The 26239-nt window shown below is 43.6% G+C and overlaps 1 long non-coding RNA gene and 1 pseudogene across 2 annotated transcripts; both read right to left on the minus strand.

The window, feature by feature from the left end:
* Positions 1-19374: 19374 nt before the first annotated feature.
* Positions 19375-21257, minus strand: LOC136531484 (binding partner of ACD11 1-like; annotated as a pseudogene).
* Positions 21258-22877: 1620 nt separating this feature from the next.
* On the minus strand, positions 22878-25180 carry LOC136531485 (uncharacterized). Of its 2 annotated transcripts, none has more exons than XR_010778041.1 (5): positions 24638-25180; positions 24387-24518; positions 23777-24031; positions 23413-23506; positions 22878-23323 (listed from the first exon to the last, which is right to left on the minus strand). It is a non-coding gene; the product is annotated as an uncharacterized lncRNA (long non-coding RNA). The 2 variants fall into 2 exon arrangements; XR_010778040.1 differs by having other exon boundaries at positions 23602-24031.
* Positions 25181-26239: the final 1059 nt, after the last annotated feature.

The following is a 26239-nucleotide window of genomic DNA, read 5'->3' on the forward strand; positions in this document are numbered from 1 at the left end:
CTTTATATTTATAATATCAGGTCAATTCATTCACTCCACATATCACGCACATGCTCTCCATCTCTTGTCACAGTCAGCATAACAACCACTACTAATATTGGCGTCATGATCAGTGAAAATAGATGATGTACGCACGGTACCCTTCAAAATATTATAACTTTTGCCTATTAGAATTAGAATATCATTTACCTTTTCTTGATCTCTGGATCTCGAAAAGAAGAGGGCCCGCCGGAGAGGAGATGGATACCCCACAAGAACCCAGCCGCGAGATATGCTCATCTACTACGCAGACACCATTCTTATTTAAATGGCACGTGGTTTTCAATGAGATGGAGAAATAACGAAGAGAACAAAGGGTCCATATCGTAGGGCTTAATTAGTTAGATGATAAAAAAACTAGTTGTTAGCGTGCTAATGGCTAAGATACTTGTTACGGAGTTGGCTAAGAATTTGTTGACTACAATAATTAGAGCTTGATGATAAAGTCACACACTTTTGCCTTTGGTGTCTGCGTAGGAGGCATGTGATTATGTCATAGGTGAGTGGGACATTTTGGTCGTCATTTCTTAATCCATTAGTTCATTTTAGCTCAATTAATGGACTAGAGGGTGGTTGGATCCCAACTAAATTATACCAATAAGATAAACTAATCTAAAAGTGATTCAAACAATCTAGATTACAGGCTGGGTAATAATCCAACCATTGAATTATTATAATCCTATAATCAATTTCAGTCATAATGTTTATGAAGTTATATGTTATTTATTATCCAACTAACAGTAATCCATATTTATATAATATTATAGGATCCAAACGGTATAGATTGATACAGTCATAATCTAAATTATTATACTTTCATTTACAATCTAGACTACTATCACTAGTAGAGAAATGACTTTTGATCCACTTCGAAATTTGGCTTTAGTCCCGATATTTTTTGCGCCCGGGACTAGAGAAACATTTAGTCCCGGTTGATAGCTCCAACTGGGACTAAAGGTCTCTGCCCAACGGCTACCGAGGTGTGTCAGAGGCACGTTAGTGCGAGAATCTTTAGTCCCGGTTTGAGACATGAACCCGGACTAAAAGTGTGACTTTTAGTCCCGGTTTGAGACACGAACCTGGACTAAAGGTACCTTTAGTCCCGGTTTATGTCTCAAACCCGGACTAAATGTGTCTCCAAACTGAATTTAAAAGGAAAGCATATCTTATATTAAGTTAGATGTGTGATGGTAGGTGAGATGGTAACGCGTGCAAGAGCTGAAGTGAGAGGTCGTAGGTTCGAATCTCCACAGCTACAACTTTTTTTTTCACCCAATAAACACCTCTACTCCCGATTGGAGGAACCGGGACTAAAAATCAAGGCCTTTAGTCCCGATTGCATAGTCCCGGTTCTAAAATCAGGATTACAAGGGTTGAGAACCAGGACTAAAACTTGTTTCTGTACTAGTGTATCCAAACCGGCCATCATAACAACCAGTTGGATGGTTGTTGGCTAAAATTTAGTTCACCTGTTTGGAGTATCTAAAGTATTTTTTAGAAACTAACAATTGTTTGGATTATCTAAGATATTTTAGCAGCTAACAATTAGTACTATATATAAAACTTCCTATGACAGTTGTTGTCTAGTTGGTTGCATCTCACTAAAAAGAGAACTTATGAACACTTGATTATAATCTAGTTGGTTGTCATCGCTAAGAATGAACTTCTTAAGCGTGAGCATGACATTCACGAGCTAAGCCGAGCCCACCACATGTATGATGTGGTGTGGCTGGGCTAGGTTTCGCCACTTAGGCCGTTTGATGGAACATCCAAACGAGCGGTTATCTAGGATATATAACTCCGCGCATTACTAGAGAGTAATCATTGCGAGAATTTTTGTCCATTACTCTGCGATTGCTCCATCCCGGCCAGTAACGTCGTGGTGTCTAGCTAGGTGCGTATCGATCATGCGTATATGACTCACATATAATGTCAAGTCATTCCACATATCATGCACATGCTCCTCATCTCCTGTCACAGTCAACACAACCGCTAGTTTTTTTCAACAATTATTATAATATTGGCAGGACAGGACATAATTACTCAGTGAAAATGGATGTATGCAAATAATCTCGTGTCGCGCCAGGCAGCCCGATCTGCCGCTCTGCTCGTGCACCCCGTCCCGGCTGAAACGGAAAATATCTCCGCGGCGCGCGCGATGGCCACTGGCCCGGCGCCACGCCACCCGCCCAGCTAGACCCAGCCGAGCCGAGTCTTGGAATTAATGTTCGGCCGCCGCTTTCCCTTTTGCCGGCTCGCCGTCGCTGTCGACGTCGCGGCGGAGCCAACGCGCGATACCTGAGCTCCCGGTTTGCGTCGCCGATCCTAAGGGTACGTTCGCCGGAATGGAGCGAGAAATTATTCCAAATTATCAACCTTATACAAATTAGTGAAGTATTTCAACCGGCAATCGTTCCTGGCTTCGTTCCGGAGTAACCGAACAAGCTCTAAAAGGTGTTTTGGACATGAGCGGAATTCAGAACCATGGAGCAGCTCCACAAAAGGTTGGAGTATGTGAGCACCCCTTCAGGTGCTCTCAAAACTCTATTTTTTTTTGGAGCAGAGTTATATGGAGTTGAATCTGTTTCGCTAAAAAACATGAACCGGAGTTGAAAGACGTGTAATGGAGTGGTTCCAACCCCTTCAGAAATGCAGCATGCTACCTTATATTTACTACTTTACAAAGGCAAGTGAGAGAGTAGCAACAAAGGGAAAAATTTATATTTTATCTTTCTGGACTATAACTGTAATATGATATGATATTGCTCCTCAAACTCTAGAACTAGATTTTTTTAACTATTCAAATTACCTTTCTGCCTTGGGTTGAAGTGGTTTCGAAGGTGGATTTATCTTTTCTTTAGTTAAATTAGAAATAATCTGGTAAATATTTCATAAGGTTTTTAAACCATAGAAAAGTGTCTCTAGGCTTTAAAAATTTTAAGAAAAATTCTAAAGATAGACAAGTATATAGAAAATCTAAATAAAATATTTTGAGCTTGTGAACATATATTTAGCTCTAGAAAAAATAAAAGAATATACAAAAATCTATAAAATTCTAAAATATTATAATCGACGTCTAAACATGTTTTAGAATGATTTAAAAAATGGATATTTTTCTATTTTCCTAGAGCTAATCATGATTTTTGGAAGTTTTTGTATAGATATTTTTATGGGATCTCAATATTTTATTTTGGTTCATGTATCCCAATCTATCTCTTAGATATTTCTCAAAAAGTTTGGAAACTTAGAGAGATTTTTTATAGTTTTAAAATATTATCAAGTATTTATCGGATTTTTAACTAAAAACAAAGCTGCCTCTTAACCATTTCAAACTGGGGGAGGGATGCAATTTGAACTATTTTTAAGAGTTTAGTGGGGTGGTTGAAAGGTCCTTGTGTGGTTTTGGTAATTGAGTGACAACCTAGGTGGACTAATTGTATTTATGTGAGATACATAGGTGATTAGTCCACAGGTACATGTGTGTGAGCAACATATGCCATGAAGGCGAAAATGTCTTGGAGATGTCGCAAAGCTCACACATATGATGATGAAGGAACTCATTGCACATGAGACATGACATTGAGTCATGTGATCAAGGTGGAGAAGATCAAGACAAGACTTGGCTTGATGGACCGGTTGGAAGCGTGAAGGGCAAGTCGGAGGCTTTGGAGTGATGGACCGCGTGGCGGTGAAGCTTGAGCAAGACTTGACGCCGATGGACGAAGGCAACGGTAAAAAGCAAGTGAAGTCAAGATCGATGAACCAATATGATCACGTGATGATATGAAGTGGATCATATCATTGTTGATCATGTTGGTGCATGTGTTGCATCGACATTGAAGGAGATAGAATGGAATGCGCAAGGCAAAGGTATAACTTAGGGTATTTCATTTCACCGGTCATAGGTGTGTAGAGAAGTTGATGACCGGGTTTAGGATAGATGGCCGTACTATCAAGAGGGGCAAACTTGTTTGCATATCGGTCATCTAGTGCCACTCGAGTGATCTAACTTTGCATCGTCGCTAGGATTGAGTGGCGTGGTAAGTTGAGTGGCTAATCCTTTGGAAAATAATTGTGAAAATGCTAACACACATACACATGATGGTGTACACTTGGTGGTGTTGGCACATTTATAAAGGAGATGAAGTTGGAGTTGATGTGGATCAACTAGGCGATGAAACGGAGGCGAGAAGGGTTAGGAACTCCACCGGTGGAGTGTCCGTCCGTAGAGTGCGGATAGTCCGATGGTGCCACCGGCGCCCCATACAGAAAAGATAGGGTCTCACAGAGTGGACCGGACGCTGGTCACGTGGTGACCGGACGCTGGAGTCCTGCGTCCGGTCAGTGGCGGCAGAGAGCGTGCAGGCGTCGGTCTTCGATCGGACGCTGGCGCTAAAAGTGACCGGACGCTAGCAGGGTGCGTCCGGTCAGGCTGACGTACGGTGACGTAGGCGACGCAGAAAAGTTGGACAAGGACCGGACACTGATGCTGCGTCCGATCGTGACCGACTGGACGCGTCCGGTCACGACTGGATGCTTACTAGAAATGATCGGACGCTGGTGTTAGTGCGTCTGGTCACTTGAGTAGCTGCGTCCGGTCATCACTTGACCGTTGAGATCGGGTGAACAGCGTTTGAAGCCGATAACACATGGCAAGCATCGGGCGACCGGACGCTGAGGTTCTGCGTCCAGTCGATCTGACCGGAGCGTCTAGTCGTCCCGAAATTTGTCCAGTGAAGGGGTAATGGCTAGTTTAGCCCATGGGGCTATAGATAGAAGGGTGTCTCGAGCATGGCTAATGCTGAGCACCTCGGGGGACTTTGTGTCCATGCTTGAGAGTGCTTGGGAGCCCTCCGTCTCACATATGCTTGATAGTGATCATCCGATTATGTGAGAAAGCGATTCTAGTGCAATTTGTAACACCTCTGGTGTTTTGACCTAATACTAAAATTTGACATGTCATCATGTGCATTGCAAAGCATTCATTTAGTATAAAGTTTTGAATGCATTCACTAAATAAGGTTTATTTCATAATATTGTTATTTCATGTGATGTGTTTCAAAAACCCTAAATACAGATCATGACCACAGGGGTTAACATTCATGTGATCATGTGAGATCATATGTCATTTGACTCAAATAAACCTAATGGGCCAAGTTATTGGTCAAAATTCAAATTTAAGACAATAGGAAATCAAATCAAATTTGAATTCAGCTTTAAATTATAAAAGTCCTTTTTGCCCCTTTTTGATATTTCAAAATCCATTTGGAATTTGGGGTTGTGACAAAAAGCAAAGTTGGAGCTTATTTTATAAGGATCAACTTTGGTATTCAAAGTTTTTCAAGTTTACATGTAAAATTTGGAGTAATTTTGAAATGATTCAAATACTCAAATGCACCCCAAATTCAAATTTCAAAATGGAGGTAGAATTTGAAAATGTTCCTTGAAGCAAAGTTGTAGAGCTGGAAAAGTTGAGCAACTTTCATTTTTGGAGATTTTCAACTTCTTCAGGATATTTGTGAGTAATTTGCAAATTAAACTCAGTGTCAATTCTGTAATTCTCATGAACAGTGTCACGATCACCGCCCACCGCCGACGTACCTTCTCCGGCCTTCCAGGCTCGCCCTCGGCCGCTCTTGGCTTCGCGCTGGCACTGCATGCTCACTGCGTGTCGATTCCGCGCGCTCCTGGACGCGCTATAAAGCCCGGAACGCCGTCGTCGTCCTTTCTTTCCCTGCTCTGTTTCCCGACGTCGCCGTCTCAACTCCGGCGAGTTCCCCTCGCTTCCTCAGTCCAAACCAGTTTCGGCAAATCGGTGATACAACTCCGTCTCTTCCTTCCGAACCCATCCCACCAACTGAGGTTGTCTGAGTCCACCGAGAACTGCCGCTAGCGACTCTTCTTCCTCGCGGCCGGCGATCTCGACCGAAGCTCTGGTTCACCGCGGCCAGCATCATCTGGTGAGCCATGGTCCTTGTTTGTAGGTTCTATAGCTTCGTCTTGATGCTATGGTCCTTATTTCGCCCTTGCTTGGTCATTTTGCCCACTGCAGTCGCCGGAACTACGTCGCCGACGAAGTCTTCTCCGCCGTGAGCACTGTCACCGTCGACCCGCGTCACCGTAGTGCCTCCGGTCTCGTTCTTTGCTTCATCACATCCCGGGTGAGCTGCTGATCTTTTCTGAGCCTTTTGTTTGATCTCAACCGGTCTTGTTTCGCCGGCGTAACGCTGCCGTGGCACCACGTCCGCCATGGACGGCTTGAGCCTAGTTCCGTGTCGTAATCCACCTCTGAAATGCCATAGATCGACGCGGCTAGTCTTTGTGAGTGTTTAGATACCATGGTCGTCGCAGTTAAGCTCACCGTCGGTGCGCTAGCGTCGGTCAGCGCCATCGGAGCCGTGGTCAATGACCCGAGGTTGGGGATGACAGGTGGGGGCCGGCTGTCAGTGAGAGCAAGAGAGAGAATAGTGAGTTTTGTTTATTTTCTGATTTTGAATAGTGCAGCAATTTTGCAATTTTGTAGGAATTTATTTACACATCCAAAAATTCTGAAAATTTTTGTGTAGCTTCTGTACATGTTCTAGTATTATTTAAAAATTTGAAATTTGAAATTTGGATAAATTTTGAATGTTCAAATATTCAGTCCATTAATTGAAAAATGCAATTTCCATGATTTTTGTAGGTCACTGTATAATTCCAAAAATTATGAAATTTGTTTTGGTACACTAATTTGTCATAAGGAAGCTTACATAAAATTTTCAGGTTATTTGGAACAAGTTAATTGTTGGGCTTAATTCCAAATTAATTCAAAAATAAATAAAAGCAAACCCTAAGTGTTTGATTAGTGTTGGATCTTGTTTTGGTCATGTTTTGTGACTAGTAGGGTTTCAAGATCCATTTGGTCAAGTCACATGTGTGGTTCTTAATGGTAGGATTGCAAGTTGGTTTTGTTGGCTTGCAACTGTACCAAGAAATAAAATCGTTTGCGGGTGTTTTTACATTTCGTGTACCGTGAAAGCATCATGTTTACATTATCATCATGTTAAAGCATATGTTATTATTTCGTGTAGAACCCGAGAACGAAACGATTCTAGTTGAGCAAGTTCTGGAAGAATCCCCGGTTGTCACGGGATTTGATAATTGTGGTACTAATTCGGAACCGGAAATCGTCAACGAAGGCAAGCCCCGGTTTATGCATTAAGCCATTACCTTGTTTACTTTGAAAAGTTATCACCTATGTTATTTATTGCATTAAGTTGTTTAATTCAAATGTTACCTACTTGATGCATTACCTACCTTGATAATTGTTTACCATCCTTGAAGATGTTTTTATTTACAAAGGCGTAGAATGCTTAGTATGCTTTATGATAGGCTTTCAAAGCAAAAGTTTTGATACAATCAAAGATGGCATACTGGCCAAAGAAAGAAAGAAGGTAGAATGAACTAGAGACTAGTCGGGTGACTTATCTTGAACGTTGGGTAATGTTGCCGACTATGTCGCTTAAAGGCCACTCATTGTGGATCTTCTGAACGAGACACTTTGTAGTACTGGTCACATACTCCGGTAAGCCTACTTCGGCTAATCCGATGCTAAGATGAATGCCCGCGCACTGGGAGTGGAGAGATGGCGGGAGTAGCGTGTACCCTCGTGGCTGGAATGTGGCCGGATTTGAGGTGTGCTGTGCTCTCGGGTGGCGTGGAGACGGCTTAGTATAGGAGGATCCGGTAGCGAGGTTGATATATGCAAGATTAAGTTCTACATATGTCGTGTGATAAGGAATCCCCAGCTGGGACTTGAATCAATTCGAATTGCCGGTGCTCCACGGATATGGAGACTCGATTCATTACAGAAGCAATGTAGTACTGGTGAATTACTAATATATGAGAAATAGAATGGAATGAGAAGGAATGGAATATGGGAAATATAAATTTAGTTGAGATAATGAACTAAATGAACTAGTGGTAAACTTGAAACTAGCATGAAGGATAGTAAGCTTTTGGCAAAGAACTTTTGAACCTTGCTACATCCTTACCTTGCCCCAAATCCCTGCATCTCTAAAGTCTTACACCCCGTTACGTCGGGTTAGTCTTGTTGAGTACCTTTGTACTCAGGGTTTGTTAACCCTTGTTGCAGGTGAGTCGCATGCGCAGGCTTGTTTTGGTCCCTGCTGCATGTCAGTGTTTGAAGTCAACGATGATGATGAGGAGTAATGAATGGCCTTTGGACAAGGCATTAGTTTGTATGATAAATAAAGTTAATGTAATATTATCCCGCTACTATGGTCGTATGACACTTATGGTATTGTAAGTTTGAAAACAACTGGTTTGTAATAATACTGTCTTAAGACTTCCGCTATCTTTTACTCTGGTATATATTTGAATAAACTGTTGTAATCTGCAATGACTGTGATTGGGATCCTGTTTGAAAAGAGAAACGTGGATGATTCGGGTTTCCCGAGGACACCCGACAGACCTGTTGAGTTGTTGGGAACTCGTGTACGCTATCCTAGGTCTGTTAAGACAAAGGTAGGTGCATGTGGGCCCGATTTCTTAGGAGGTTCTGCCAGAGCTGGTATCAGAGAAGTTCCCATCTAAGATCATTGTAGGTTACTTTGGAAAACCTTCAAAATGATTTGGATCAAGGAAAGTAAACATGATATTTTGAAAGTTCAATTTCTTTCTTCTGACCTTTGATCTAGACTCAATCCTGACTTATTTGAAAAGTCTGTGGCGGATAATATGATTAGGTTTGTCCTATGTAATATGAAAATCTAGTACTTATGATTATACTAATCTTTTGTACGTAGATTCGTAAGATCGATTCATGCATCATGCTTGAGCACATTGCATAATAATTCCCCTTAATAGTGGTTGGGTAAGTAATGTCAATCCCATTCTTGCTAACCTCCGTTATCCTCAAGCTATTCTTATAGTCCTACCCTAAATTCTTCAGGCTATGGCAAAGACCAAGAAAACTGCACGCAAGTCCACCGGACCTCATGGAGTCCCGCGTCACCAATTGGCGCCAAGAAATCACGAGCTTGGTGAAGGAAGTTCCAAGAACCTAGGAGAGGCAGGATCTTCGAGCAACCCTACCAACGTCGAGAACCTTAACAAGGAGCTCAACACTCTTCGTCGAGCTCATGCCAAAAACCAAGAAGAGCTGGCGGAAATGCAAAGGGGCATCACCATGACCATGGAGCTGCGGAATGAAGCCTGGACACGAGAAGATGCGGCCAATAAACGCGTCAATGAGTTGGAGTTCTACGTAGAGGACCTAGAGATGGACAATGCCATTCTGCATGAGAATGTCCATATGCTGTATGCTCAACTTCATCCTCCTCATGGGGATGGTGAAGTTACCGATGAAGAAATGATTGTAGCTCCAGGAGAAGTCGAGAATGAAGAAGAGGAGGAGGATCCTGAGGAGTTAGTGTACTTCTCAGATGAAGATGAAGTTTCGTCCGATACGGGCACGGATGACGAAGACTGAAAGCTTGGAGTAGAAGTAGTTCCTTTACTGCTTTCCTAGAAAACCAGGGTTGTCTTGTGGGATACAAGACATGTAATATAAATAAGAACCCTTTGTAGTATGCAACCTTTTAAAAGCTTTCAATAAAGAATAATGTAAGTAAATGTGTTTCTCTAACAGATGCCTCGTCCTATCACCCGAACTGGTGCTAGTGGCTCGCACGACGATGATGAGTGCCCAAATCCTCCACCAATGCCCTCGACTATGGCAGATGCCATAGCCGCACTCGTCAACGCAACGACAGAGAATGCCAGGCTGTTAAGGGAGTTGGCGCAGAATCAGCAGGCACCACACCCTAATCGTGGCCGTCGTAATAATGGAAACGACGAGTCAACTTATGTGGATTTTACTGACACACGTCCGCCTATGTTCTCTAAGGCAGACGAACCTTTAGAAGCTGATGATTGGCTTAGGACAATAGATCAAAAGTTCGAGCTGATCCACTGTACTGAGGTTCAAAAACCAAGGTTTGCGGCACAGCAACTCCGAGGAGCTGCTGGTGCCTGGTGGGCAAATTTGGTAGCAGTACAGCCCGTTGGTCACCAAATCAACTGGAGGGAGTTCAAGGATGCCTTTAGGGCACATTATATTCCAGACGGTGTGATGACCATGAAGTTGGAAGAGTTTTTGGCTCTTAAGCAAGGGGAGCACCCGGTGATGCATTATGTTGGGCGTTTCAACCACCTGTCGCAGTATGCTATTGAGTATGTCAATACCGACAGGAAGAAAAAGAATCATTTTCTTAGAGGCTTGAACACTAAACTTCAGACAATGATGGCAGCCTGTGGTAATGCAACTTACCACGAAACAATCAACATTGCTATCGCTTCGGAAGAAAATTACCGCCGACACAAGGAGGCGAAGAAGAAGAAAATATTTGCTTCCGGATCATCAAGTGGCAAGCGTCAGAAGATAGTATACCATCCTCAGAATCATGGCCGTACGCCATTCCGCCCACAACAAGGCCAAAGCAGGCAGCAAATCTTCATTCGCCCTACAACTAATACACCTTATACACATCAAGCACCGCAGCAGCAGAACAATACAAATAATGCAAACCGCAATGCTACTCCCCAGAATCACAATTTTCCATGCTATAATTGTGGTAAACCCGGGCATTTTTCCCGAGAATGTCCGTATCCTAGGAAGAACAATCCTGATGCAACCAAAGCCCCTGTTAATCAAACTCCAAATCAGTACAAGGGCAATGCTCAGAACCATCAAAAGGGTCCCACTGAGAAGAAAACTAGAAGGGTATTCTATACGCAAGTGGAATCTATTCTAGAAGGAGAACCGGTTATGATGGGTATGTTTCCCATTGCTAAGCATCCTGCAATTACCTTATTTGATTCTGGTGCATCCCATACATTCATCAATCGTACATTTGTCGTGAAGCATGGGATAGCTATTGGGGAAACAAAAGAACCCTATCATATACAGTCGCCAGGGGGACGAATCTGTACAAGGGAGGTAGTTCAGCATGTACCTATTGATTTGGGAGGATATGAGTTCCCTACCAATATGCTGATATTAAAGGATCAAGATATAGATGTGATCCTTGGTATGAACTGGCTAACTCAACATGGGGCTATCATAGATGTCCTGCGTAGAACAATAAGGGTAAATGCACCTAACAGCAAAACCCAACTTCTCATCCAACTTCCTTTTCCTAAGAGCACAGTGGAGACAGTTTGTGCAACTATTGTTGAAGGAGCCGAGGGAATTTCAGTGGTATGTGAGTTTACGGATGTCTTTCCCGATGACCTACCTGGTCTGCCACCAGACCGAGACGTAGAGTTCAGAATTGATCTGAAACCAGGGACAGCACCAGTGTCCAGAAGAGCATATAGGATGCCACCGAAAGAATTAGCAGAATTAAAAATGCAACTACAAGAGTTGTTAGACAAGGGTTTCATTCAACCCAGTTCATCACCTTGGGGATGTCCTGCTATTTTCGTGAAGAAGAAGGACCAAACCTTAAGGTTATGTGTTGACTATAGGCCATTAAATGAAGTCACCATCAAGAACAAATATCCCTTACCCCGAATCGATTTACTTTTTGATCAACTTGTGGGAGCTAAGGTATTCTCAAAGATAGACTTAAGATCAGGCTACCACCAGATTAAGATCAGACATGAAGATGTGCCAAAGACAGCGTTTACTACCCGATATGGACTATATGAGTATTTAGTCATGTCTTTTGGGCTGACTAATGCCCCGGCTCATTTCATGTACCTGATGAACTCAGTTTTCATGCCTGAGTTGGATAAGTTTATCGTGGTGTTTATTGATGACATTCTTATCTACTCTAAGAGCAAAGAGGAACATGCGGAACATCTCCGTATTGTTCTACAAAGATTAAGAGATCACCAACTATATGCCAAATTCAGCAAATGTGCATTTTGGTTGGAGGAAGTACAATTTCTGGGTCATGTGCTATCTGCTGAAGGTATAGCTGTTGATCCGAGCAAAGTAGAAGAAGTCCTTAATTGGAAAGCACCTACAACTGTTCATCAAGTTCGTAGCTTCCTGGGGTTGGCAGGGTATTACCGTCGGTTTATCCCTGACTTCTCCAGAATTGCGAAGCCAATTACTGGACTGTTGAAAAATCAAACAAAGTTTGTATGGTCAACCAAATGTGAAGAGGCCTTTCAGACATTGAAGAAGTTGTTGACAACTGCACCAGTATTAGCACAACCTGATATCGAGAGACCATTTGATATCTATTGTGATGCATCCGGAATTGGTATTGGCTGTGTTCTTATGCAAGAAGGCAGAGTCATAGCATATGCTTCCAGACAACTCAAGAAGCACGAAGAACATTATCCCACCCATGATCTTGAATTAGCTGCTGTTGTCCATTCACTCAAGATTTGGCGACATTATTTATTGGGCAATATATGTCATATCTATACGGACCACAAGAGTTTGAAATACATCTTCACCCAGTCAGAGCTGAATATGAGGCAAAGAAGATGGTTAGAACTTATCAAAGATTATGACTTAGAAGTGCATTATCATCCGGGCAAGGCTAATGTGGTTGCCGATGCCCTGAGTCGCAAGAGTCATTGTTATTGCCTAATTGTGGAACCTATGCAGCAAACATTGTGTCAAGAGATGGAGCATCTGGATTTACAAATCATAGAACAAGGTTCACTGTCCAATATTGTAGTTGAGTCCACTATCAAAGATCAGATCATTGCTGCTCAACAGAAAAGTAAGGGCATAGTCCATATTAAGGATAAAGTCAAATCTGGAAAACCAACATGTTTCAAGATTGATGAGTCAGATGTCGTATGGTTCAAGGATAGGTTGGTAGTACCCAAAAATCCGGAGCTGCGAAAGCAGATTCTTGATGAAGCCCATTCTACAAGATACTCCATTCATCCGGGTAGCAACAAAATGTATCATGATCTGAGAAAGAGATATTGGTGGACCAAAATGAAGATAGAAATAGCTCAATATGTGGCCAAGTGTGATGTTTGCCAGAGAGTCAAAGCAGTTCATATGAAGACTGCAGGTCCATTACATTCGTTGCCAGTTCCATCTTGGAAGTGGGAAGATATTTGTATGGACTTCATCGTGGGATTACCTAGGACATCTGCAGGCTACAATTCAATATGGGTTATTGTTGATCGTCTAACCAAGATAGCTCATTTCATACCAGTCAGAGATAAATATCGAGCGGAGCAGTATGCAAAGATTTACCTTGATAGAATTTTCAGTCTGCATGGGGCACCCAAGACCATTGTCTCTGACAGAGGATCATTGTTCATATCCAAGTTTTGGAAAAGTTTACATGAGTCTTTAGGAACTAAACTTATCCGTAGTTCTGCTTATCATCCGCAAACAGACGGACAGACTGAAAGGGTAAATCAAATTCTTGAAGATATGTTGAGAGCATGTGTTCTTTCCTTTGGTGCTAAATGGGATGAATGCCTTCCCTTAGCAGAATTCTCATATAACAACAGCCATCAAGAGAGCATTAAAATGGCACCGTTCGAAGCACTGTATGGCCATAGGTGCCAAACACCTGTAAATTGGTCAGAAGCTGGAGAACGTTGGTTCTTTGGACCGGATGTGGTCAAGGAAGCAGAAGAGAAAGTTAAACTCATACAAGCTAATATGAAGATAGCTCAATCCCGACAGAAAAGCTATGCTGATAAGAGGAGAAGACCGCTAGAATTCAAAGTGGGAGATTATGTCTACCTCAAGGTATCACCGATGAAAGGAGTTCATCGATTTGGGATTCGGGGAAAGTTGGTGCCCCGTTATGTCGGTCCTTTTCAGATCCAACAACGATGTGGACCAGTCGCCTATCGCGTCAAGTTACAAGATCACATGTCAGCGGTACATGATATATTTCATGTATCTCAATTAAAGAAGTGTCTTCAAGTACCTGACCAGGAGATCGACTTTGGTGGTGTAGAACTAGAACCTGATTTGACTTATGCCGAGTACCCCATTAGAGTCTTAGATCAGAAAGATCGAGTCACTCGGAGACGTACGATCAAGTTCTACAAAGTACAATGGAATCAACACACGGAAGATGAAGCTACTTGGGAGTCTGAGGATTACTTAGAAGAGAACTTTCCTGACTTCTTCGCTTCTATCTAGTTGCAATACCTTGTCTATATTGTAACCTGTCTTGTTATTAACAGAATGGAAAACCCCCTCGCTAGCCTTTTGAATAAAGTTGTAATGTGTTAGCTTGACACATTTCCTTTTCCATTACTTAGCCTTAAGTTTTAAATCTCGGGACGAGATTTCTTTAAGGGGGAAGGGTTATAACACCTCTGGTGTTTTGACCTAATACTAAAATTTGACATGTCATCATGTGCATTGCAAAGCATTCATTTAGTATAAAGTTTTGAATGCATTCACTAAATAAGGTTTATTTCATAATGTTGTTATTTCATGTGATGTGTTTCAAAAACCCTAAATACAGATCATGACCACAGGGGTTAACATTCATGTGATCATGTGAGATCATATGTCATTTGACTCAAATAAACCTAATGGGCCAAGTTATTGGTCAAAATTCAAATTTAAGACAATAGGAAATCAAATCAAATTTGAATTCAGCTTTAAATTATAAAAGTCCTTTTTGCCCCTTTTTGATATTTCAAAATCCATTTGGAATTTGGGGTTGTGACAAAAAGCAAAGTTGGAGCTTATTTTATAAGGATCAACTTTGGTATTCAAAGTTTTTCAAGTTTACATGTAAAATTTGGAGTAATTTTGAAATGATTCAAATACTCAAATGCACCCCAAATTCAAATTTCAAAATGGAGGTAGAATTTGAAAATGTTCCTTGAAGCAAAGTTGTAGAGCTGGAAAAGTTGAGCAACTTTCATTTTTGGAGATTTTCAACTTCTTCAGGATATTTGTGAGTAATTTGCAAATTAAACTCAGTGTCAATTCTGTAATTCTCATGAACAGTGTCACGATCACCGCCCACCGCCGACGTACCTTCTCCGGCCTTCCAGGCTCGCCCTCGGCCGCTCTTGGCTTCGCGCTGGCACTGCATGCTCACTGCGTGTCGATTCCGCGCGCTCCTGGACGCGCTATAAAGCCCGGAACGCCGTCGTCGTCCTTTCTTTCCCTGCTCTGTTTCCCGACGTCGCCGTCTCAACTCCGGCGAGTTCCCCTCGCTTCCTCAGTCCAAACCAGTTTCGGCAAATCGGTGATACAACTCCGTCTCTTCCTTCCGAACCCATCCCACCAACTGAGGTTGTCTGAGTCCACCGAGAACTGCCGCTAGCGACTCTTCTTCCTCGCGGCCGGCGATCTCGACCGAAGCTCTGGTTCACCGCGGCCAGCATCATCTGGTGAGCCATGGTCCTTGTTTGTAGGTTCTATAGCTTCGTCTTGATGCTATGGTCCTTATTTCGCCCTTGCTTGGTCATTTTGCCCACTGCAGTCGCCGGAACTACGTCGCCGACGAAGTCTTCTCCGCCGTGAGCACTGTCACCGTCGACCCGCGTCACCGTAGTGCCTCCGGTCTCGTTCTTTGCTTCATCACATCCCGGGTGAGCTGCTGATCTTTTCTGAGCCTTTTGTTTGATCTCAACCGGTCTTGTTTCGCCGGCGTAACGCTGCCGTGGCACCACGTCCGCCATGGACGGCTTGAGCCTAGTTCCGTGTCGTAATCCACCTCTGAAATGCCATAGATCGACGCGGCTAGTCTTTGTGAGTGTTTAGATACCATGGTCGTCGCAGTTAAGCTCACCGTCGGTGCGCTAGCGTCGGTCAGCGCCATCGGAGCCGTGGTCAATGACCCGAGGTTGGGGATGACAGGTGGGGGCCGGCTGTCAGTGAGAGCAAGAGAGAGAATAGTGAGTTTTGTTTATTTTCTGATTTTGAATAGTGCAGCAATTTTGCAATTTTGTAGGAATTTATTTACACATCCAAAAATTCTGAAAATTTTTGTGTAGCTTCTGTACATGTTCTAGTATTATTTAAAAATTTGAAATTTGAAATTTGGATAAATTTTGAATGTTCAAATATTCAGTCCATTAATTGAAAAATGCAATTTCCATGATTTTTGTAGGTCACTGTATAATTCCAAAAATTATGAAATTTGTTTTGGTACACTAATTTGTCATAAGGAAGCTTACATAAAATTTTCAGGTTATTTGGAACAAGTTAATTGTTGGGCTTAATTCCAAATTAATTCAAAAATAAATAAAAGCAAACCCTAAGTGTTTGATTAGTGTTGGATCTTGTTTTGGTCATGTTTTGTGACTAGTAGGGTTTCAAGATCCATTTGGTCAAGTCACATGTGTGGTTCTTAATGGTAGGATTGCAAGTTGGTTTTGTTGGCTTGCAACTGTACCAAGAAATAAAATCGTTTGCGGGTGTTTTTACATTTCGTGTACCGTGAAAGCATCATGTTTACATTATCATCATGTTAAAGCATATGTTATTATTTCGTGTAGAACCCGAGAACGAAATGATTCTAGTTGAGCAAGTTCTGGAAGAATCCCCGGTTGTCACGGGATTTGATAATTGTGGTACTAATTCGGAACCGGAAATCGTCAACGAAGGCAAGCCCCGGTTTATGCATTAAGCCATTACCTTGTTTACTTTGAAAAGTTATCACCTATGTTATTTATTGCATTAAGTTGTTTAATTCAAATGTTACCTACTTGATGCATTACCTACCTTGATAATTGTTTACCATCCTTGAAGATGTTTTTATTTACAAAGGCGTAGAATGCTTAGTATGCTTTATGATAGGCTTTCAAAGCAAAAGTTTTGATACAATCAAAGATGGCATACTGGCCAAAGAAAGAAAGAAGGTAGAATGAACTAGAGACTAGTCGGGTGACTTATCTTGAACGTTGGGTAATGTTGCCGACTATGTCGCTTAAAGGCCACTCATTGTGGATCTTCTGAACGAGACACTTTGTAGTACTGGTCACATACTCCGGTAAGCCTACTTCGGCTAATCCGATGCTAAGATGAATGCCCGCGCACTGGGAGTGGAGAGATGGCGGGAGTAGCGTGTACCCTCGTGGCTGGAATGTGGCCGGATTTGAGGTGTGCTGTGCTCTCGGGTGGCGTGGAGACGGCTTAGTATAGGAGGATCCGGTAGCGAGGTTGATATATGCAAGATTAAGTTCTACATATGTCGTGTGATAAGGAATCCCCAGCTGGGACTTGAATCAATTCGAATTGCCGGTGCTCCACGGATATGGAGACTCGATTCATTACAGAAGCAATGTAGTACTGGTGAATTACTAATATATGAGAAATAGAATGGAATGAGAAGGAATGGAATATGGGAAATATAAATTTAGTTGAGATAATGAACTAAATGAACTAGTGGTAAACTTGAAACTAGCATGAAGGATAGTAAGCTTTTGGCAAAGAACTTTTGAACCTTGCTACATCCTTACCTTGCCCCAAATCCCTGCATCTCTAAAGTCTTACACCCCATTACGTCGGGTTAGTCTTGTTGAGTACCTTTGTACTCAGGGTTTGTTAACCCTTGTTGCAGGTGAGTCGCATGCGCAGGCTTGTTTTGGTCCCTGCTGCATGTCAGTGTTTGAAGTCAACGATGATGATGAGGAGTAATGAATGGCCTTTGGACAAGGCATTAGTTTGTATGATAAATAAAGTTAATGTAATATTATCCCGCTACTATGGTCGTATGACACTTATGGTATTGTAAGTTTGAAAACAACTGGTTTGTAATAATACTGTCTTAAGACTTCCGCTATCTTTTACTCTGGTATATATTTGAATAAACTGTTGTAATCTGCAATGACTGTGATTGGGATCCTATTTGAAAAGAGAAACGTGGATGATTCGGGTTTCCCGAGGACACCCGACAGACCTGTTGAGTTGTTGGGAACTCGTGTACGCTATCCTAGGTCTGTTAAGACAAAGGTAGGTGCATGTGGGCCCGATTTCTTAGGAGGTTCTGCCACACAATTGCATCGTGAGGTTGCATCGAGTGGCACTAGCAGATGATCGAGTTGCAAGCCGGTGGTGCTTGTTACTCTTGGAGGTTGCCACCTCCTAGACAGCTTGGTGGTGGTCTCCGTCGAAGCCCGCAAGAAGCTTGTGCGGTGCTCTGGAGAAGAGCTTTGTGAGGGGCATTGTGCTCGCCCCGCGGGAGCCGCGAAGAGCAACTCTAGTTGAGCGTGTCATTGAGCTACCCTCACTTTCGGGGTAGGCTCTTGCGGTGCCCGACGTGCGGGCTTGGCGGGTGATGCCAATTAGTCTCCGAACCACCAAGTAAGCGGTCGACACAACGGGGACTAGTGTGTTGGCAAGCACGTGAACCTCAGGAGAAAAATCACCGTGTCAACCTTGTTCTTCCTGTTGGTTTGCAATCCCCTTTCACAAGCTTGTATTTATATTTCATATACATTATACTTGTGTAGTTGCTCTTGTAATTAGTTAGCTTGTGTAGCTTACTAGTTACCTTCTTGCTTGTGTAGCATAGAAGTAGCTCCCTTGCGTGGCTAATTTAGTTTGTATAACCTTGTTAGTCACATTACTTAATTTGTATAGCTAAGTAATTGCGCTCTCTAATTTGGCATTGGTTGTCTTGTTATTGAGCATTGCTAGTGAGCTTAGGTGGCTTTGTGCTTTTGCTTACTAGCTTGTGTAGGAGCTCCCTTGTTGCTTGAAGTACTAGTGACATAGGTTTGTGTGACCTTGCTTCTAGAATTGGTTAGGTGAGCTCTAGCTAGCTCGGCACCTTTGTTGCTTAATTAGTATCTTTGGAAGGTGCTAGAGAACATAAATAAAGGGGTGTAGTCTTGGCTAGACCGATAGTTTTAATTCCGCACTTGTTTCGGTTAGCCAACGCGATTAATTTTAGAAAGGACTATTCACCCCCTCTCTAGTCCGCCATCTCGAGCTCACAGTGGTGGTGGTGGTAAGATATCTAATTTTAAATTCAAGGAAAAAATAGACTATTGTGATATTGAAGGAGTTGAAATGACTTTTGCCACAAAGAAAACTCAAGGCCGGTAACTCCTGGACTGCAGCTTGAGAAAAGCCTGCTAGCAGCCCAGCAGCAAACGGGCCACTAAACACCTTAAACATGCTTTATCAGAGAGCAGCAGACCCATTATCGCTGTTTGAGCAGGAAGTGACAATTTTACCCAAACAAATCTAAGTTGTTTTTGCGAATACAAATCTAAGTTGTTCAATCTACATTCGATGTCTACTAGAAAATGTGACTGATTGGTAAGCTAAAAACCAGTGCTCTAATAAAGCAACAGATCTTTATTAAAATTCTTAATATAATTTCGTGCCAAATTTGAACTTATCTCAAACCGAAAAAGATATAGAATATATTGTGTCAAATTAACAGGACAAATGCATGCAGTTCCATTTCTATCTTATTTTTCAAAAACCTTTATGCATTCATTGTGTATAACTAAGTAAGAAAGCCGAAGAAAAAAAAATCATCAGTCATATACTACTCCTGTATGTACTTCTACATTGCCTTATTCTTTTGGTCACCGTGGTGAGCTGCAACTCCCTGTCCGTCGTGCACTTCGACACGGGCCGCGTGCCCTTGCCCCACCTCGGCGCCCGCGCCGTCCGCCGCCAAGTCCTCCACCTCGGCCCTGACCACCTTCTCCATGGTCATGGCGCCGACGTCGGACGCGGCCCTGGCGACGGCGCCGACGGCGGCCGACACCCAGGCGGCGCCGCGGGACGCGTAGGGGCTGCTGGCCACGACCTCCCCGGCCGCGGAGAAGGCGCCCCAGGCGCGCTCCGTGACCTGGAACCGCTCGTCGACGCCGCGCGCGGCGCCGCGGGCCGCGGCCGTGCCGAGGCTGAACTTGTCGCTGAGCCCCAGGCGGCGGTCCAGCGACGCCACCCGCGCCGTCGCCGTGGACAGCAGCTGCTGGTGCCGCTCGTCGAAAGACTGCGCGCGCCGCAGCGCGTCCTTGCTCAGCACGAAGCCCCTGGCCAGCATGGTGCTCACCACCTCCTCCGCCTTCTTCACGGCCTCCCCGGTCGGCGTTCCCGGTGCCGCCGGTGACCTTGCTTCTGTATGGGAGTAGGCTTCCGGTGGCAGTTCGTAGTCTTCCACTGGTGCGATGTTCACAGGAACATCGCCGCACATGCTAGATCCCTGCAATCAAGAGGAGATCGAAAGGATTTACTGAAAGTTAAAAAGAAAAATGTTGAGAGATAGATGCTAGACGGACGCAAGCTAGGTGTGCATGCATACAGAGAGGAGCAGAGCTGTGTCAGCTCCATGGAACTCCTTGAAGGTGACATAAGCGACCTGAGACGTCTCCGAGTCCCTGCCATGATTTAGAGCAGAAACAAGCCCATGGGAGTTGGGAAAAATTGTGCATGGTTTAGGACTTGGGAGTTGGCAAGGGAATCGATCACACCTTCGCATCTCGACGAAGTCGATCTCGCCGGAGAAGGAGAAGAACTCCTTCATGTTCTCCGCGGTTGCTGAGAGAGGCACGTTTGTCACCTTGATAGTTCTGACCTGAAGCAGAGAGAACACTAGATCAATCAATGAATGAGCTTTGGTTATTAGATTGTACTGTGCAGAACGAAACACATGTTACGTTGAAACGCTGAATATGTTGCTGAACATTGGTCACTGATTTGATCTTTTTGCCAAAGAGAACAGTTTTTGTGGTATGACCGTATGGACATCGACTAGGTTTTTTTGCCTACTCGGGCGGTGGCGCGGCGCTCCTACGTAAACCAGACCCACAGCAAAGGCCAGGTAGCTGCTGCAGACGAAACCTCCATAGTCGCGGAAACCGTAAACCAACCCAACTCACTGAACCTAACCAACCCATATACTAGACATTAGACACACGGGTTGGGTTGAAAATTAACCATAAGTCCATAACCCGGGAAACCCAGACCATGTACAGGCCTAAGTAGACGCAACAAAAACCACTAAAATTTTCCCCCTTGTAAAACACAGATAATATTGCCCGCCAAAAAAAAAACAAAAAACACATGAACGATATGAGCAGCAATGCAAGATATTGGTGGTGCAGGGAGATGGATCGTCTGACTCACGTCCGAGACATCGATGGTCCAATTGGGGGAAGTGCAGGGCTGTGGTGAAGGTGATGGTGATGGTGAATGGTGATGCTGATGGTGATGATGTGCAAATTTCAGCTGGAGCGACTCCTATCCTCAAACAGCCAGGGTCCAGCCGGACCTGCATTAGCAGACATGCATGACGATCATCAGCTAATCAGGGCTTATTCATGTTTTACCATCTTCCTGATGAAGAAACTGAAGCAAGGCACCTAGCAAGCATACTGGGACTAAACCAAGTTCAGTTCCATTAATTGACTATTAATTTGTCTACTTATTAACGGTTCCTTCTTTGTGCATTGAGCAGACTGCAGACCAGTGCAAAGTTGGAAAATACAGTGATGAAAGAATGGGCCTCGTCAGTCTGGGTGCGTCCCTAGCAACAAGATGCCCTTCTCGTTCTGTACTGTAAGAAAATCTCATGGATCCGATCCGAGCTAAAAACAACCCGCTGTTACTAATGTAGTATGTATGATGAGTTGATGACGGGGGTTTTGTTAGTTTGTTCTCTACAACATTAGTAACATCAGTGAAATCGATCTCGCTGCATGCATTGGTGTCTGCTTTCAGATTCTGAATTAAATCTCGTGTATGATTTCACTGCATTTATTCCATATTTCCATCACATCTCGTTTACTCAGGAAGGGAGAAAAACTATTCCATGATGGATTACCAAGGTAATACTGACCAACATCGACAAAATGCGCACATCAATCCGAACGCACTGAGAGATCAAATTGGGGAAAAAAAAGAACAGGTCGTAGATAACAACATGCAGCAGTACTCCAGTGCGATCACTCACCGCCATGAACGCACCAAGACGACGGAGCCGGGCTAAGACACGGTGATGGATCGGATCGATTCGATCTGCGGTGACGCGGCAGGGCAGACGAGTGCCTGCTGCTCACCGGCGTGTTGCTGTCCTGTTGCTCACCGGCGTGTTCGTGTGGGAGGGAGAGGGAAATAGCGAATGGGAGAGTGAGTGGAGCAGCGGCAACTGCGGTCCAGTCCAGAACCGCTTCTAACGGGCAAAGCATTGAGCACTTTTACACAGCCCTTCATGTCCGAGTCCGACCACATATGGAATGGAACTTCGTCTATGGCCGGCTCGGCCCAACTGACCCTTTAGCAGAAACGGAGGCCTGCCATGGCCCATACAGAAATATAAGCAAACAAAAAACTTTACGTCAGTACACCGGTTATTGTAGTTTCTCTCACGTGGTCTTCCATTTTTCTTTATTTAGTTGTTTTATCAAATATTTAGAAATAGCAGACCACTGATCATAAAACACAATATGTCACCTCCGGGCCGGGGTATGTGCTTGTTATTATTAGAGTACGTTCATTTTCCCATACTGCACGGTCACTGCTACTGGTTTGGTTTTTGCAGGCAACCGTATTGGGTTATCGTAGGCGGACCTTCAATTAACCGCCTGCGTTAATACCACTTTACGGAGGCCGGCGTTAATCCTATTAACGCAGGTGGTTCTCTCAAGGCTCAAGGCGGCTGCTTGTGTTAATATTCTTAACGAAGGCGGCCACTAGAAGAAGCCCGCCATCGAGGGCGTCCGCCTCCGTTAATTGATTAGCAGAGGTAGGTAGCTGCATACAAGGCGCCCGTCTCCGTTAACTCTTGTCCAGATTCAAAAACATTCATTTGCTGCCATTTTATTTGAATTCTGTTTTCATAATTTAAATACAGACACAAATATATATACTGAGAACCAAGACAATACGCATGCATAAAGCGCGTGCGCGCACACACACATACACATATCATATTGGTGTATCGTTATCGTCATAGCACGGACAACAAGTCACATATCATATACATATGAAACTAAGAGTTCAAATGTTTCAGAGTCCACTTTTTTCTAATCAAGATCAGCAATCTTGTAATCCTCTAAGTGTATCTGATCCCAGTTTCTGATCTTGTCGTACTTCTCATCCCATGCGATGTCGCTCTCGTGGTTGAAGCATGCTCTGTTTTGATGCACACATTTATGTATGATGAAGCTACATATGTCCGCTACGGTTCTTGTTAGGCACTTCTCGTCGATTCGTCTCCTTAATTTCCCACCATCTTTGTTAATTCATTAGCACCCCGTAGCTGATGCTGAACTTCTCGGACTCCATGAGGTACTCGCAACTGTAGAATCAACATAGTAGTGTCCCTGGAGGTTTTTTGACGCACTACACGATATAATACGACACAATCGATTAAAACATATAGAGAGTATGCATTGTTATTTAATTTGTACCGCATATGACTTGATACGTACCGAGATGTTGCGCCTAATGGCTATATTGTGGCCATTCTTTGCCTTGTTCTGCTCACTTCTTATGTCGACAGATTAGGGATCCTCAATTTACATCCTGTATGCGTTGTATGAAAACAATGGGAGTCAACAACAAATTCAATATGATTATTTGTGTAAAAGAATAAGTATTGTCATTTAAAAGTTCAATACGCTCTCAAATTCCTTGTATGACTCATTTGGGTAATCCAAAGAGTCCAATACAACCGCAGATGCAGCTGAGGATAGATTATGAATGTAATCCAGTAGCCGCTGTTGCCCGGACTGCAAAATTCAAATAATACAAGTTTAAACTAGCTACAGATACGATTCAACTAGCCTGACTTACCCGAATCAGTAGGGGGCAAGTAGACACCCATGTTCCTCGATGGAGTTCATGCAATTATAGATGTATGTTGCCACCTGATACTTAAGGGTGTTGCACAGAGTTTTCCGGAATTATCGTCTCTCTTCCGTGTTCATGCCCTTAAGGTCTGTAGCATCTTCTAGCAACTCGTAACCCGTGATGCATCTGTAGTTAATCTTCGTCGGAGAGAGGTAAATAAGGTTTTTCTTCATTTCTTTGCAGATGTGGTACTGCATCCTGCAAGGACAAATCATGCCAGTTATCTTCTTCCTAAAGTACCTATAAAGATGCAATGGAGTGAAATATATAGCTTGTAATTAACTTAAAGGGCTAACAAGGTGACTTGAGCGATGTCGAGATCCTTGCGCCGTAGCTGTCTATGCATGTTGTTACGAAATGGTGTCTGTTCCTAACAGACACCAGTGATCTCATCAACAGATGAATAGAACTAGCAGTTAGTTAGTATAGCAGTTAACACTACGAAGGGGCATGTCCCTTCGGTAGTAGATTGTTCCGGTGAACAGTTACATTTCCCCGAACAGTCACGTCCGTACGGCGTCAGTACAACACGACTCTTCACTTGTATATATACCTAGGAGATCGATGAAAGCAACAGTTGTTCCAAAATCTTGTTCATTTTCATTCACTTTCAACACGTTATCATGCACTTGCTCTCCCCTGCAAGCTGAGAAGCCAAGAAGAGTTCGCCAGCGCTGTTGCTACACTGCAACACAAGAAGAATGGTGCGTCGCTGAGTTCGCCAGAACAGAAGCCTTCTCCGTCACAAGTCATCGTTGAAGCAGTAAGACATCTTTGGTTTTCATCTATCGATGATGTTCTTACCTTGAGATGAAGTCGATCTGCGCCTTGCACAGCTCGTGCGGCAGCGGCCCCAGCGCCCTATGGCCAGACCGACGGACAGTTGTTGCTGGCAGCCCCAGCGCGGCTCCGAGCCTGCGCGGCCGGCGACCCGTGCGCCCACGGCCCCTGCGCTCGACAGAGGCGACCCTGTGCTCGCCTCACGCGCCCGGCGGCTCACGGCTCGCGGCTCCACGTGCCAGGCCAGACTCCGGCGTCCGGTGGCCGGCGGCGGCTAGGATCGAGGCGGCTAAAGGCCCCTCCCGCACCCACGGAGGCGGCTCCGTGCCTGCGTCTCGCGCGCGGTGGCAGCTCCGTGCCTGCGTCCTCGCCCCGGCACTCGAACTGATGACCGGCGGCGGCGGTTGCTTTTTACATGGCTGTGGCGGTGGGTGGTTACCCTAACCACCGGCTGAGCCCCTTTTAAAGGCCTGCGGCTGCAACTAGGCCGGCCCACAGGCCTGTGCCTTGCCACCCCCTCCATTTCCACTGTGCGTGCCTGCATGGACCCGCATGGGCCAAAATCAAGGATGCCGATGGATTCAAGTTTGGCAAATCAAGCTATTTACTGTTTTCATCAATTTAATATTTTCAGCATTAATTCGTATAAGACTCTGTTAGTCTCTTATAATTATGTGCCGTAAAATTAAGTACTCTTGTGTTTAGTCGCTGACTTTAACTATAGTTGTACTTGTGATATTTTATCATTGTAAAATATCCATTTATGATATTATTCAAAGTATTTGTCCCTGTATGTATGGCAAATCCAATAAATAATATCCTTGTTATTACGACCATGATCTTGCAAATTATTTATTCATTAATCAATTTTGCAATCGATCATTTTATTTAAGCCCCTTTTATGCTTTTTGACTTTAAAGCACTACGTGCTTAAATAATGGATGCGACATTTTATGTATATTTTCTCATCAATTGTATAACGCGCATGTTCCCCATTTGTTTGTTGGCCATACACAAGGTAGCACCACTGTTGCTACTGCGGGATCTACACTAAGTAAACACTTAGTGACTATCCTCAACGTGCGTACCTAACATCATAAAAGAGAACATTTGGTCTACATTTTTTCACAAAGATGACTACCATTAATTCGCATTCCTATTGGCCATACATAAGGTAGCACCATAGTTGCTACTGTGGGATCTACACTAAGTCCATAACTTAGTGACTATCCCCAACGTGCGTACCCAATTCGTTTGCGAATTGACTGAAGTCTACATCATTCTTGATGACTACCTTAAGACGTGTTTATACAACTTGCATAATTACTTGGCATCTACTGTTAATACAGACTATGCCCAATTTGAGGTCTACACTTTTATGGTGACTACCTCCATTATTTTATTATGCACATGAGATCTTTACACCATTAATAATACAAGATTTATCTTGTCTCTATCTTGCATCCCATAATTACAACACACCACAACATTTTAATAACTTAAAATGTTTTGATGGTTTGCCTCGTGTAGGATTAATGACTGTCAAAGAGTTTGATTTGCTTGCTCTAGACGGCCACAATTATCCCACATGGGCTATGGACGTAAAGGTTAGTCTTGCGTCCCGTG

Source organism: Miscanthus floridulus, unplaced genomic scaffold (genome assembly GCF_019320115.1).
Source record: "Miscanthus floridulus cultivar M001 unplaced genomic scaffold, ASM1932011v1 fs_363_2_3, whole genome shotgun sequence".
Classification (NCBI taxonomy): Eukaryota; Viridiplantae; Streptophyta; class Magnoliopsida; order Poales; family Poaceae; genus Miscanthus; species Miscanthus floridulus.